The 14,842-nt window shown below is 37.2% G+C and overlaps 1 long non-coding RNA gene across 2 annotated transcripts; it reads left to right on the top strand.

The window, feature by feature from the left end:
* The first annotated feature begins 9,775 nt into the window (after positions 1-9,775).
* LOC141369170 (uncharacterized) lies at positions 9,776-13,760 on the top strand. Of its 2 annotated transcripts, XR_012372735.1 has the most exons (5): positions 9,776-9,889; positions 10,420-10,539; positions 10,855-11,131; positions 12,088-12,144; positions 13,589-13,760. It is a non-coding gene; the product is annotated as an uncharacterized lncRNA (long non-coding RNA). The 2 variants fall into 2 exon arrangements; XR_012372734.1 differs by lacking the exon at positions 9,776-9,889 and having other exon boundaries at positions 10,165-10,539.
* Positions 13,761-14,842: the final 1,082 nt, after the last annotated feature.

A 14,842-nucleotide genomic window follows, 5' to 3' on the forward strand; every position in this document is an offset into this window, starting at 1 on the left:
ACGAGTAATCTTACCATGCAGTTTTAAGACCTATGAATGAATACAGTATAAATATGCATAATTTTTTAAAAATATATAGGTTATGGCATGTTATTTTGAAAATAATAAATTGAATGTTTATCTTGTATTGATTTTGAACTTGTTTTAACGCGTCTTTGCTTACAGCCAGAAGGAAACAGGTTTCCCTCGTAGATGGTTTACTTTTTTATTTGCTAATAAAACATATCAAATAAATTTGTTTTTATATTGACTCGTATAGGAATAGCTGTGTAATAATTGGGAAAATGTACAAATAAATCCCTTCAGTGATATCACAGTGTCGGGAATACTTTCTAAATTATGAATCTTTCTCCACTATATTATTAATCAAATGTACACTTAAAACTAATTGCAATTTGCAACTAATTGCGGGCTGCTGCAACAACGCAAATATACTGGTTCATTTGGCGGAACAAAGTATATAAAGTGGGAGGAGTTGGATCTAGATCCAACCCCGCCCCATGGATGTTGTGTTCCGCAGTGACAACCATCTCGACTCAGAGGCTATTTAGTAATACATGTGATTCATTGCCTATCAACACAACTGCCACGTGCAACACAGAGTTTTGCAAATACGTTATAGTAAGTACAAATGTTTGTTATTTTTGTAATTTACATATTTTAAGAAATATGTGTACGTTATAAGCATGCCCATGAATTGGCATTGTCTTCATGAACATAAACATAACAACAGTACACATTTATTGGTGTCAGTTTTTTCTGATTTAAACTTTATGGCTAAATAACGAGGATTGTAAACAAACATGGCTGAATTTTATCAATTTCAAGTGTATGAAGTTACTCATTTCTGTAAGTTATGTAAAATATTGAATGCAAGAGATTGGACAGAATCCTTTACTTTTTTGTAAAAAAAAAAAAGGATATTGTGGTATTGATTACATTTTACAGTACAAATACAAAATAACTAAACTAGTATGGTTCACTATATAATGTAAAACAATTCAAATCTTCAAAATGTTCTCCTGAAGGACATCCTGATGTCTGAGGCTGTCCAGTAGATTATCATCCACATCACAACATAGCAAATAATCACTCACAATGTCTTACAGCGTGATGTAACACATCACACATCCAACACTCCCCTTCAGCAATTTATAAATTCAGTTCACATTTGCAAAAGTTTGCATATAATATAAAAACATCGGAAAAACCAGTTAACCATTCTGCATGTTGTGACTTTGGCAATAAACTAATTTCTAAATATTTTGAGGTGTAAGACTACTCAACCGAATCCCCTATATTAATATATAAACAGGATTATTACATAATCCTTGGAAAATGTGGCAAACAATTGTAAATAATGAACTGCATGCTTGCACAAAAGCATTTGCAGTTTTCCCAAAACCAAGACAATTTCTTTTATGTTGTGCATGCATAACTGACTTGTTAAAGTAGAGGTTTAATAAAGTATTTAAAAAATATATATTTCTCATCTTAGAACTGCTCCAAAGGGACGGAGTTAAACTGTAAGGGGCTGGACACACCAAAACTTTTAAACGCGGCTGAAAACGCGTTGAGGACGCCGAATGCCAGCTGTTTTTCAGCTGAGTGCCAGCTTTCCTCAGCTAAGCGCTTTGGTAGCGCTGATACGTCAGCTGTGAGACGGTTGGTTGCTGTGATACTTGTCCCGCCCCACCTACACTGTGATTGGACGGCCGCGTGAGAACTGACATTGACGAGCGGAGCTTTTCTTCCAAAGTTGAACATTTCTCAACTCTCTGCGCCGGTTTTCAGCGCGGAAAAAAACCGCTAGCTGCTGGCTTATTTGAAAAACGCTGAGTTTCCATTGAAATGAATTGAAAACATGCGCCGGCCGCGGGCGTAAAAGCGTTGGTGTGCACGCCCCCTAAAGCTGTACTGTTACTACAATTGTCTCTTTATTGCTTGTTACTGTCCATTACAGTATGTTTCACATACACTGAAAAAAAAATGATTCATTGAATTTAATACATTTTTTTTAAAGTAAGCGTTTGCAATCAATTTATTTAAGCTACATTTAAACAAAAAAGATTAGTAACGTAAAATAACATATAAAACTTTTGTTTAAATGTAGCTTAAATAAATTGATTGCAACCACCTTAAAAAAATGGATTAAATTCAACGAATCATTTTTTCAGTATACTACCTTGTAACTTTTTTCAGGTATGTTGTGCTATATAATTCTTCCACAAGTTCTCTTTACAAAAATGTACTTATACTGCAATTTGTCTGTGTTCTGTCTTTACAGTGATAGGAGCATGGATGTAACGTTGTGCTCGGTATGTTTTATTAAAACAATTTTTTTCTGTGTTCATCATCTGATCTGTATACGCAATGTCAGATAAAAAGTATTCATCCCGTTGGAAAAGGGCAAAACGATTAGAAGGAAAATGTGCTAGTGCCCAAGCAGCAAGTTCAGATTTTTTGCAGACAAATGTCTCTCTTGAGTGTTCTTCAGTGCTTGACCAAGAGCTTGAAGAGGAGGGTTGTGTCAAACAGAATAAACCAAATGAGGCAGATTTTGATACAGATTTGGAGAGATGTTTGCCAATAATACAAGTAGTGGGTGCTGTTACAGAGAACAGCGCAAATGACATAAATGTTGATAATATACAGTCCCAGAGCAGCAGTGGGGAAACTATCCTCACATTCAGACATTCTATTGCACAATGGGCAAATGAGTTTCATATAAAACACAATGCAGTGGACTCTTTGTTAAAAATTTTAATAGAAAATGGGCATCCAGAGCTGCCAAAATCAGCAAAAACACTGCTTGCCACTTGCAAAATTTTTGAGTTCGAAATGAAATCAGGAATGCAGTACATCTACCTAGGCTGCAAAGATCAGATCCTAAAACATTTGAAAATGTATCATTCACAGTATATTTCTGACCTACCATGCATTGACTTTTCCATCAATATTGATGGCTTGCCGCTTTTCAAAAGTAGTAAGCAGACACTGTGGCCAGTATTGTGCCAATTGAATTTGTCTCCTCCCTCAGTATTCCCACTGGCATTGTGTTTTGGTTTGTCAAAGCCAAATGATCTGGAATTTCTTAATGATGTTGTTGGAGACCTTAGCACTCTTTTAGAAAATTCGATTGGAGACAGACTTTGGTTTAATTAATATGAAGCTTCGTTGTGTTACATGCGATGCCCCAGCAAAGGCTCTTGTGAAGTCCATAAAGCTGTGTTCAGGCTACTATGGGTGTGACAAATGTACACAAAAAGGAGTGTGGGATGGCCATCGGGTGATCTATCCCGAAATAACTGATCTGACATTGAGAACTGATCAAACATTTCGAGATCAGTCTCAAGAGGAACACCACCTGCGTTCAGTTGTGTCACCATTTTGCCACCTCCCAATAAACATGATTGAAGGGTTCCCCGCTGATTATATGCACCAATGTTGTCTTGGGGCGATGCGCAAAATGATCCTCATGTGGCTGAGGGGCCCACTGGGAATAAGGTTATCATCTGGGCAAGTTAAGCAGGTAAATGTTGAACTTCTGAAGCTTAAACCTTGCATTCCAAATGTGTTTGCAAGGCAACCTAGAGGCTTGGAAGAGATTGACAGATGGAAGGCTACAGAACTGAGGCAGTTTGCCCTATATACAGGAAAAATAGTGCTTAAAGGCATTGTTTCAGAACAGCTTTATGAGCACTTTCTGGTTTTTAGTGTGGCATTATCAATCCTTGTTTGCCCAAGACTGGCAAAACAGTACAATCACAACGCAGAGGAGTTGTTAGTGTACTTCGTTGCACAGGGAAGATATTTGTATGGGGACGAGTTTCTTGTTTATAATGTCCACAGTCTGGTACACCTGGCATCGGATGCAAACCTTTATGGAAGTCTTGATGAGTGCAGTGCCTTCTCTTTTGAGAATTACTTGCATCAATTAAAAAGACTAGTTCGTTCTGGTAGGAATCCTCTCTCTCAGATTGTAAAACGGCTTGGGGAAGCAAATGAAGTAAAAAAGATGCATCATGATCAAAAAAAGACTGTACAAATAAAAAATCCCAACAATGTTTTCACTCTTAGTGATCTAGAGTGCTGTGAAGTTGTTGCAGTCACTAGTGAGACAGAGTATGGGAAAAAGATGTTGCTCTGTCGTGTCTATGAGCAACTTGAGCCATTCTTTATGCAGCCCTGTGACTCAAGGTTGATTGGAGTCTACACAGCCAGAGATACTCATACTCGAATGAAAGCAATGTCTGAAAGGGATTTGGGCAGAAAGGCATTTATAACTGAGGCAGAGAGTGGTTTGAGGGTTGTAGTTACCTTGCTTCATTCATTCTAAGAATTTACCATGTTATGTACTAGTTGACTAGCAATAGCTATCTAGTTAAAGGGTTAGTTCTTTCAAAAATGAAAATTATACCATACTCACCCTCATGTTTTTTAAACCCCAGATAGCTTTCTGTGATCCTCCAAACTAAACCACAGAAGTAGTTAGGCTGGCCATTTGTGCCAGTTCCGCCGGACACTTCCCGAACAGGATTTCGGGTGCTTTCTCCGGAAGTCGCGTTGCTCAACCGCATACGTCATCGAGGTCCTCACATTTCAGTTAAAATATGTTAGAAAATTAAGATTTATTTCTTTTAAGACATTCAATCATTGTAGTTTCATTCTTACCTTGAAATGTAACGCTTGCTTTTCTGAAATTAAACCCAAAATATTAAACCTTGATGACGTATACGGTCGACCAACGCGACTTCTGGAAAACACACCCGAAAACCTGTTTGGGACCTGTGCGGTGGAACTGGCACGAATGGCCACCCTAGAAGTACTGCATTAGGATTTGTGGTTTACTGGGAATGAACTAGTGACCTCCCTTCTCAATCTTCAAAATGACACCAGTGTAAAGTAACACTACATGACATAATTTTAGGTGTGTTGATGGAAAATAAAATGTTTACAAAAAAATAAATAAAATCCATTGTTTGATTAAGTTCTTTTACCTGTGCTATGTGCCTGCATGTCCAAAAGAGTGAATCAATTGATTAAATTTTTATTTTTATTTAACCTAACCCATTCGTGTGCTTTTAAGCATGTTTTGCATAGCTTTAAAGTTTGGTAGGGTCACAACCATCTACTTCCACTGTAACCAGAAAACCCTTAATGTTTTTAAAAAATCTTTCTTTGGTTTAGAACAAATGTTTTCAGCTCTAGCACTGGAGATCCACTGTTCTGCAGAGTTCAGCTCTAACCCTGATCAAACTCACCTGCCTGCAATAGGCTTTATGCCTAGCTGCACTACTTCCTGAACTTCAGCCAGCTCCTTGTTTCCTGTCTGCCATTATTGGACAAACTTGATTAACCTCTGTGTGCCTGACCTCAGTAGTCACAAACAAACAGATTAATCCAGGTGTGCCTGACCTCAGTAGTCACAACAACAATAATCAGACACACCTGGATTAATCAGTTTGTCCAATAATGGCAGACAGGAAACAAGGAGCTGGCTGAAGCTCAGGAAGTAGTGCAGCTGGGCAGAAAACCTATTTTCTTGTATTCCTAAAGACCTTAATTACCTTGTTTAGATGTGTTTGATTAGGGCTGGAGCTGAACTCTGCAAGAATTTGGATCTTGAGCGCCAGAGTTAAGAACCTCTGGTTTAGAAGATCAAAGAAAGCCATTCGTTGTTTGAACAACATAAGGGTGAGTAAACAATGATCAAATTATAACATGAACTAACCCTTTAATTCTGGGAACATAGGACACATTTGGCTGTGTGGTTTACTCCCAGTGTCATTGTTTTTGTGTAACCCACCCTAGATTTCATTGTCTTATTACTATTACTATTGTTATTATTATTATTGTTATTATTACTATATTTTTTATTCATTTATTTTTTGAGTTTTTTTTCTTCAAAAATACGTACTGCTCCTGTTTTCTATTGTGTGGAAAATGCAACAATTTTTTATACTCCATACATCCAAGAGGTACTTTGATGATGTAAGTATAAATAAATAGACCTCAAGGATTTACTCAGTGGAAAGATCACAATGTCACAACATTATTACATTTTTTTTTTCAGAAACATGTAAGACTCTTTGCCGTTGTCAACTTTTTGAACAGTGACACAGTAGATGTTGTGCCAACTAACTGGCTAGAGACAACTGAACAGGTATTTCATAACTTATGTACTATGCAATGTAAAAATAATTTGAATCTTCAAGCAGGTGATTTTAAGCAAGGGAATTGTTTTAACTGGCATACATAAACTACAGTATTTCCCATACATTGATTTATTTGTGATGGCCCACCACAGAATCAACACACACACACATTTGTCATGATTATCACTTACATTTTTATTTGACTATTTAAAATGGTGTCCCTTTCTCTCATGTTGCATGCAGTGCATCGACAGCCCATTCCTCTCACATGCCATGAGTAAAAAGAGTTGTTTTCAATGTGTGTTCTTCCGTGTTCTTGCCTTGTCGCGTAAACGGCAACAGTCATAGATGTAACACATACTGGTTCTCTGTTTGCTTGCGGTATCCGCGTGTGTGTTCTGTAGTTGTAACTCTGTGTTACAGCAACAATGTAATATGTCATATTTTTGAATTTGCACCAACTTGTCTGCGCTATACCTGACCTACAATAAAACTATCACTCACGTTTACAATTAAAAGCACTCAGGCATTGATAACAAGACCAACAGTAAAGGGTCTGCACTCTGCACTGCATGAGACAAACAGGTAATATAGCCAAAATCGCCTCTCATATCCGCTCTTCTCTTCAATGTAAATGTATGGTGATTTTGTCAGACGATGTTGTGTTTATAAATCAGGATTTAAGCCGCAGTTAAAGTAACCGCTGGATGGTTTAACATGAGGTGTAACTGGGTTGTGTTCAGTCACTATTTTATACATTTTTATTTCCATGTCTGACAACAGAACAGATAATAATAGAAAAACAGATTTTCAAGTCCCAACACTAGACTAACGCAAACACGATATGATGTCACAGATTGCAGATTAGTGTGTGATATCATCAGCGTCTTTTTTGAGAGACTTCTTCCAGTTGCCTAGAAGACTGCAGTGGCTTGGTGAACTCCTCTATTTCACGCTCATTACAAATCATGTCTTTAGACAAAATTGACTAAATGGCTGCTAAAGACTGTTCAATTTTGTCCAGTCTCATAAAGATGGCCCTCACATAGGCTGATACAGCATCATCTGAAAAATATAAATAAATCTGAGCAATTCTCTCAAAATCCGAGATGGTTCTCACCAGGGGCGTCGCTAGACCCCTTTTACTGGGGCACTTGCCCCAGTGTAAATCTTTTGTGCCCCTGTGTAAATCTCAAGTTTACATTTTAGCAGTTAACTAGTTTATTCCTTTACAAAGAAAATCGTGGAAAAACGGATCTATATGCAATGTTGTTACCCAATTCACGTTTGAAAAAGCGACGCAGCAGTCGCACTGACGCGTGCACGCCTCAATTCATGTCCACGTCCGCGCACGGACATGAAGGGGTGCGCGGACGCGGACATGAGGCGAGCACGCGACTGTTTTGCCGTGCGCAGCCGCATACAAAGTACACGCGATTGAGTTGGTTTATGAAAACATGACGAGACTAAAGTAAGTTTCTAAATAATAATGAAAATCTTATTTTCACCCGATCATTGACGCATGTGATGGACATCAGAAATGTTTTGTGCAAAGCAGGAAAAGAGAAGCAAAAATGAGAGATGATGAATTTAAGGGAGTAAAGACACATAACATCTTACCCTGTCAGGGCTTAAACATTAGAGGGAAAATCTCAGAAAAACCTCTGTCAATAGTCTATAAAATTACATTGTTCACATACAAAAACTGTGTTATACTGTTCTGTATTTTCAGATATGAAATTAATATTTAGTTCACTAGCTCTAGGTCATTACGTAAATAGTTAGCAGTAACTAAGATAGATTTTTTAGTAGCAGTCATAAAATGAAAATATTCTTAAAAGTAAAAAAAAGAAGTTATTAATCATTGTTATGTAAAATACAAATGTGCATAAAAAAAAATTCTCTCCGGCCATTATTTCCAAACATTTTATGCCTTTAAACATGTTAATAATGTTGTATATATATATGTATATATGAAGATGATACTTAAAAATTTTTAAATAAATGTTTGTCTTTCCCAGTACTTGTTGCAATGTTGGAATAGTGGGTTAAGCAAAGGAAATTGTATCTTGCACACCGCAGGCTTTCAGAAAAAAGTAAAAAAAAAAATGGGGGGCCCGTGCCCCAGTAGAGCTTTATGTCTAGCAACGCCCCTGGTTCTCACTGCGGAACACAACATCCAGGGGGCGGGGTTGGATCCAGATCCAACTCCTCCCACTTTATATACTTTGTTCCGCCAAATGAACCAGCATATTTACGTTGTTGCAGCCCGCAATAAGTTGCAACCTGTGGTCGCCAACGTTTGCTCTTATCAGTTTAAGTGTACGTTTGATTAATAATAAAGATTCATAATTTAGAAAGTATCACAGTTAGGTGTAAGGACACGTTCCTGACAATGTGAAATCACTGAAGGGATTTATTTGTACATTATCCCACTTATTACAAAGCTATTCCTATACGAGTAAATATAAAAACAAATGTATTTGATATCTTTTATTAGCAAATAAAAAAAGTAAACCATTTACTAGGGAAACCTGTTTCCTAGTGGCTGTAAGCAAAAACGCGTTAAAACAAGTTCAACGTCCATAAAAGATCAACATTCAATTTATTAATTTCTAAATAACATACCATAGCCTATATATTTTAATAATTATGCATATTTATACTGTATCCATTCATAGGTCTTAAACTGCATGTGGTAAGATTACTCGTAGTAGGCTTACCCGAAATGTTTTAATCCAAAACATTATAACAATAAAATTTCATTTCACCCTAAAGGCACTACTTTTATTGTAGTCATAAGTAAAGTTCGTTTTTATGTCAAAAGAATAACTTAATTTAGTTACGAGTTAATGCGGAAATGGTAACGCAGCAACACGTGCATGACGTGTCTTGTGGTAAAACTGTCGTCCAATGGGATCTCTGGATCTGGATCCAGCTCCGCCCCTGGATCTGAATCCAACCCCGCCCCCTGGATGTCGCGTTCTGCAGTGAGGCGCTACTGCAAAATCCTGTGGGAAACACTGGTTAACTATTAAAGGGACTGTAAGTAGATTTTTAAGTATTTTATTAATCAAAATTAATGTCTTTATAAAAATATCCTCCTTGGTGTCAAATGACCTCTGCCAATGATCTGACTTTTCTTTGTAAGCTTAGAATTTCTTTCTCTTTACTTACATTGAACGGATAAGTCCAAGGAGGCTTCCATGTCGTTCCGCCATATTGATAAACTATAATAGAGAGGGACAAAAAGCACTAGCCTATCAACACTTTTCTACAACGCGTTTTCATTCAGAACACGTAAACTGGCTGAAACAGACAAGGAGATCAGTGATTACATAACGGCTACCGTAGTTGCAACACACATTTGGAAAAGCGAGGCGCTAGAGAGCACTGTTCAATTAAATGCAAAATACAATTTCACCACTAGATGGGGGTAAATTCTACTTGCTGTCCCTTTAAGTGCGGTTTTCAGTCATTGTTCTAAATGGACTAAACATTTTACCAATAATACTGATAGATGTGTTTTGGCCTCTTGCAGCATTTTAAGTTGGTTGGCATTTGTCATCAGATGTTACTCATGGAGTTTATTGTAAACAATATCATTTTTTTTCTGTAGACTGTGTTTTGCTACTGGCCACAGAAAAATGTTACGGGCAAAGTTAAGCGACGAGAGATACCGGATAAAACATGTTGGGCCAAGTGTGAAGTCTCTGTGTTAACATACACAGGTATTGTACTCTTCCAGATTGATATCTTGAAAACTAAGCCAGCAAACAACCTCCATTTTAAATAATTGCTTTTTAAGTGAAGTTAAAGTGATGGTACATGCAAAAATGTGAAATTGCTTGCGTATCATCTGCTTATCTTACTTGTGTAAAATCAGTCATCATTTACAGTGGTTCCAATTCGGTAAGTTTCTTTTGCTCTGTTTAATAAACATAAAAGCAATGTTTGATTGAATGCCTGTAACAAAACAGATGTTGGCCCCTGTTGACTTGAAACAGTCTACATTTATTTCCCCATACTATGGGTTACTCGCATTCTTAAAAATATATTATTTTGTATTTGGATACAAAAGAAAGAAAAACAAAGATTTAGAACAACTTGAGTAAATTAGTAGATACTTGACCTACCTCATTAAAACCTTTAAACTAATCCATATTCTGAACAGCTTTATGCAGTATTCTGTCACGCATACATTTCTGGCACACCTGTTGAATATTTTCTCTCTGTTCTAACCTCTATCCATATTTTGTAGCCACCTACAACAAGGCTAGAGAAAAGCTCAACCAGGCCACAATAACCTCAAATTTGGACAGTGAACAGGAAGCGCAAACAGTCAGGAAGGTTATTGCTCCAGCACGGTACCTCGACTCTGGTAAAAAAAATTCTTGATTGCTCTCTTGGTTTAAGTTTATTTCCGTTTTAAAAACTAAAATTTAAAAATTTACAAAACTGTTATGGAACACACTTTAAATTTTACAGTTTTGGAATCCATTCATCTGATCTCCGGGTCTGGCGCTAGCACTTTTAACATAGCCTAGCACAATCTGTTGAATCCGATTAGACCATTAATGGCAATGTGCTCAATAGCAAAGATTTCTGCACCAAAGGAAAAGACCAAATATGAAGATTCAATGTTTCCATCGGACAGCGACTATATAATAACTATGTGTAAATATCTCTCCATTAGATACAGATATAGATCAGCCCCCAGCCAAGAAACCTAAAACATCTGTCAAAATGAACCACACTCATCAAGTACCACAGATGCCAACAATGCCTTCCTGTAAGTAAATTGAGTAACCACAGAGTGCTTCATGTCTGTTATAATCTGTTTTGTTTTTGTCAGAATTGTGCATATAGACTTTGAGTAAACTATACTGAGTTTTTAACTTGCTATGATACTGTGCTTTTAGTTACTCCATCAATGGATTTGTTTTCAGTTAGTCACAACCAGAATAGCTCAAGTAAGTCTCCATCTTAATACATTATTAGGGGTCAAGCCTAGAATATTGTATCCGTTAGAATTCTTATTCTTCCTTTTTCTTCCGCCACTGCGGTTTATGGCAACCCACAGAGGTCCTAGAAACAAAATTCTTATTTCTTCTGATTCCTTGGCTTAAGACGATTGAACCATATGACATAATTTTCAGTCATGACAACATTTAGAATTATTCGTAAAACCTACTTTGTCAAACTCCTCTATAGAGCTTTTGTCTGATTTGCGCAAAACTCTATGGGGCAGTTTCCCGGACAGGGATTAGCTTAAGCCAGGACTAGACCTTAAAACTAGTTTTAAGAAACATACAGTACTAAAAACATTATTATGTGCATTTCGAGGCAAAATAAAAGGCACTGATGTTTTTTAAGATATGTCAGTGCAAGTTGTTTTCAGTTTGGACAGCTCTTACATTTATTTTAGTCTAGGACTAGTCTAATCACTGTCCGGGAAACCGCCCCTATATATACCATCTAGGACACTCAGTGGAAAAAGTTATGGAATTCGTAATGATTTGCCAATCTGTTTCCGTATACCGCATCAACAAATTTTGCGAAGAGTGCCAAAAACGGATTTGAGGCTGTATCTTTGCCAAAATTACACGTATTGACACGGAGGTTTTGTATCCAACCCGTGTCCAAGGCACATGTGAAACTTTTAGACCCGAACCCGATCGGGTCACGGGTCGGACCTTGGGTTTTCTAAGTAATCCCCTGAAGACCCCTAATTGACACAACACTTGGGACATGTGCAATAAAAAGCTATTTGGCTTTATATCTCTTTTGTTAGTGTATGTGATTGTGTGTGTTTAGTTAAAGATGTTCTTACACTTTTGTATATTCAGAACAAATTCCATTTTATTTTTTTTATCTCTATTTGTTTGTGAACATGTTCATACACACGCACAATTTTATTTTTTTGCAGCTTTGCCCATGAATTTGGATGTAACTCCAACCAGAGCTGTGTTGCAGAGTGGTCAAGGTATGCCTTAATAAGTCACTAAACAGCTTGGTAATGATGACATGTTAAAATGTTTGGGTTTTAACAATCCCCCCCACCCAAATTTAGGTTCTTCTACCACCAGCACTCCAAATTTAGCTCGAAGCCCTCAAAGTAAGTTGGATATTTTCCAAGATCTACACAAACTATTTGCATATACAGTAGTTACCACTGGTACTGTGGTACACACATTACGAGGAACACATTAGGATACTACACGCTTGAACTGATTTTGCCAAGTGGTTGATGTCCTCAGGGCAGCATAGTGTGTTGACCCAAGAACAACATTTTTCTAAATAAAACCTTAACCCACCCCTAACAATAACCAAATCATAAAATCAGAGGAACATGATAAGTGAAAAACAATGGCCTAAAAACAGCTAATCCTGGTTGTAAGCTTAAACTTAAAAGAAACTGTAAACTTATTTCTGAAATCTGATGGGTTGATTGAAATGTTGTCCCAGGGTCAACATAATGTTGCCCTGAGGACATCAACCACTTGACAAAATCAGGAGAACCTAGGAGCTCCACATTATTTTTATTAAAAAAATGAAAGATTTCTGCAAAATTCTTTTTGAGCTTTGTGTATGTTCGCTACTGAATGTTTATATGTGAATTAATGCTTCCCACTTTCTTTTTGGGGTTTTTATGCGACTTATCAATTAACTTAAATTAATTCAAAACAAGCCTCTCTTGCTTGACTAATGATTAGTCGACTATTAGGGGCAGACCTAGCAAAAAAGTTTGTATTTTAAATTTTTCAGGAAGCTTGATACGCTGTCATGTTTAGTTTACTAAGTCACTCTGCAGTATAGTCAAACTAATTTCCCAAATTAAGCGGTCGAGGAAAATTAAAGTCTTTGTTCTTACTTTTAATGACAAAAGACAAAATAATGAAACAAGTGTGTAAATAGCAGATGTTTTGTCAATGAACACTGCACGAGGTGGATGATGCAACAATGTTTTAACAATGATAATGAGCTTTGCTTATAGATGGCATTTCAAACATTCTTCACAATTCCATTTGTAAGGGTGACAATATTGGTGCAAAGTTATATCACAGTTTGACAACCAGGATTGCCCGGAACCACCGTGTGCAGTGATCAGGCCAAGGCTGCATATGCCTTGCCAAAACATGCTCACTCGGTTCATTTTCTTGCACTTGAATGGATATACACAAAATTATCTAAAAATGCAGTGATTTTCCTTGGTAAACAAGAACATTACATGATTTTCTCTTAGATATTGGTTGTATGATGAACATTAAAGGTGCAGCAGGTTTTTGTGTAACATTAAAAGTGGAATGAACTGAGTATCAAAACGCACTTGAAAAATCATATTGCACACCCATACCTGCATCATTTGTCAATTTCTTGTGGTCAGAAAGGACTGTAGGAGAATTCTCAGATTTATTTATATTTTTCAGATGATGCTGTACCAGCCTATGTGAGGGCCATCTTTATGAGACTGGACAAAATTGAAGAGTCTTTAGCAGCCATTCAGTCAATTTTGTCTAAAGACATGATTTGTAATGAGCGTGAAATAGAGGAGTTCACCAGGCCACTGCAGTCTTCTAGGCAACTGGAAGAAGCTTCTGACAAGCTGAAGGATACCGCCTACAGAAAAAAAGTGGATTGTGGTTAAAACTGGTATTGCAATCACAAAACTTGTGGCTAAAACTGGGACTGCAATCACACAACTGGTGGCCAATACACAAAATGACAACATAAACATCAGTTGAGGGCTGCAACTCCACTTTTTAAATGACAATATCCTGGCCAGACCACTGTTGTCAGTGATATAAGTACTTGAAATGAAAATGATTTCTTAATGTGTAGTGACATATCAGGGCCATTTTATGTTTAATTTATATAAATTTCGTACATACTGTTCCTTTAAAGACTGCCAACAGGTTTTTGTGATGGTTGGGGTTAGGGACTGGGGTAGGTTTTGGGAATAGAATATACAGTTTGTACAAAACAACAACCACAGGTGAAGTTCATAACTAGACGTGTGTGTGTGTGTGTGTGTGTGTGCGTGCGTGCGTGTTACATAAAATTCATAGTAAAGTGTTTTTTCTGTCAGAGTTTTAGTTGCAGACAGACTTTCATTTTGACACTTTGCCCTATAGGATAGACAACTGATTTCTAGAGGCTGTGCTTTTATCAAAATAAACTTTTAGAGCAGCTCTGGGCAGTACTGTAGGTTTATATAGACCCCTTCAAGGTTTGTAAACATTGAATGATTATCGGGTGCGCGCGCAGCACGGGGTCGAACTGTTCATACCATTTAGGCTTTATAATTTAATCTAACAGTGCTGAAAAATAATGACTTACCTCAAATGAAGTGAGCACTACAAACACAAGCCTCTTTGATCTTTGCATTGTTCCAGTCTGCACGTTAATTGCTTGCAGATGCAGATGTTGTATTTTTTTGTTTTTGAGATTCTGCATGAATCGCGAAAACTTAACGGAAGACCTCGTGCGATTTTCACAGCCCACGACGTAAGTAGGCATTTTTGACGATACCGAATAATACGCAAGTCAATCAGCTGTAATGACTTTTCTGACCCCGACATGCGCAGTGGGAACAGCCTGTGACGTGAACCGTGAAGGGGTCTATAGTATGTTCACTTTCTCGTATAATAAATCCACGAGTCCCACACATTTTAAAAAGCAGA

Source organism: Misgurnus anguillicaudatus, chromosome 12 (genome assembly GCF_027580225.2).
Source record: "Misgurnus anguillicaudatus chromosome 12, ASM2758022v2, whole genome shotgun sequence".
Classification (NCBI taxonomy): Eukaryota; Metazoa; Chordata; class Actinopteri; order Cypriniformes; family Cobitidae; genus Misgurnus; species Misgurnus anguillicaudatus.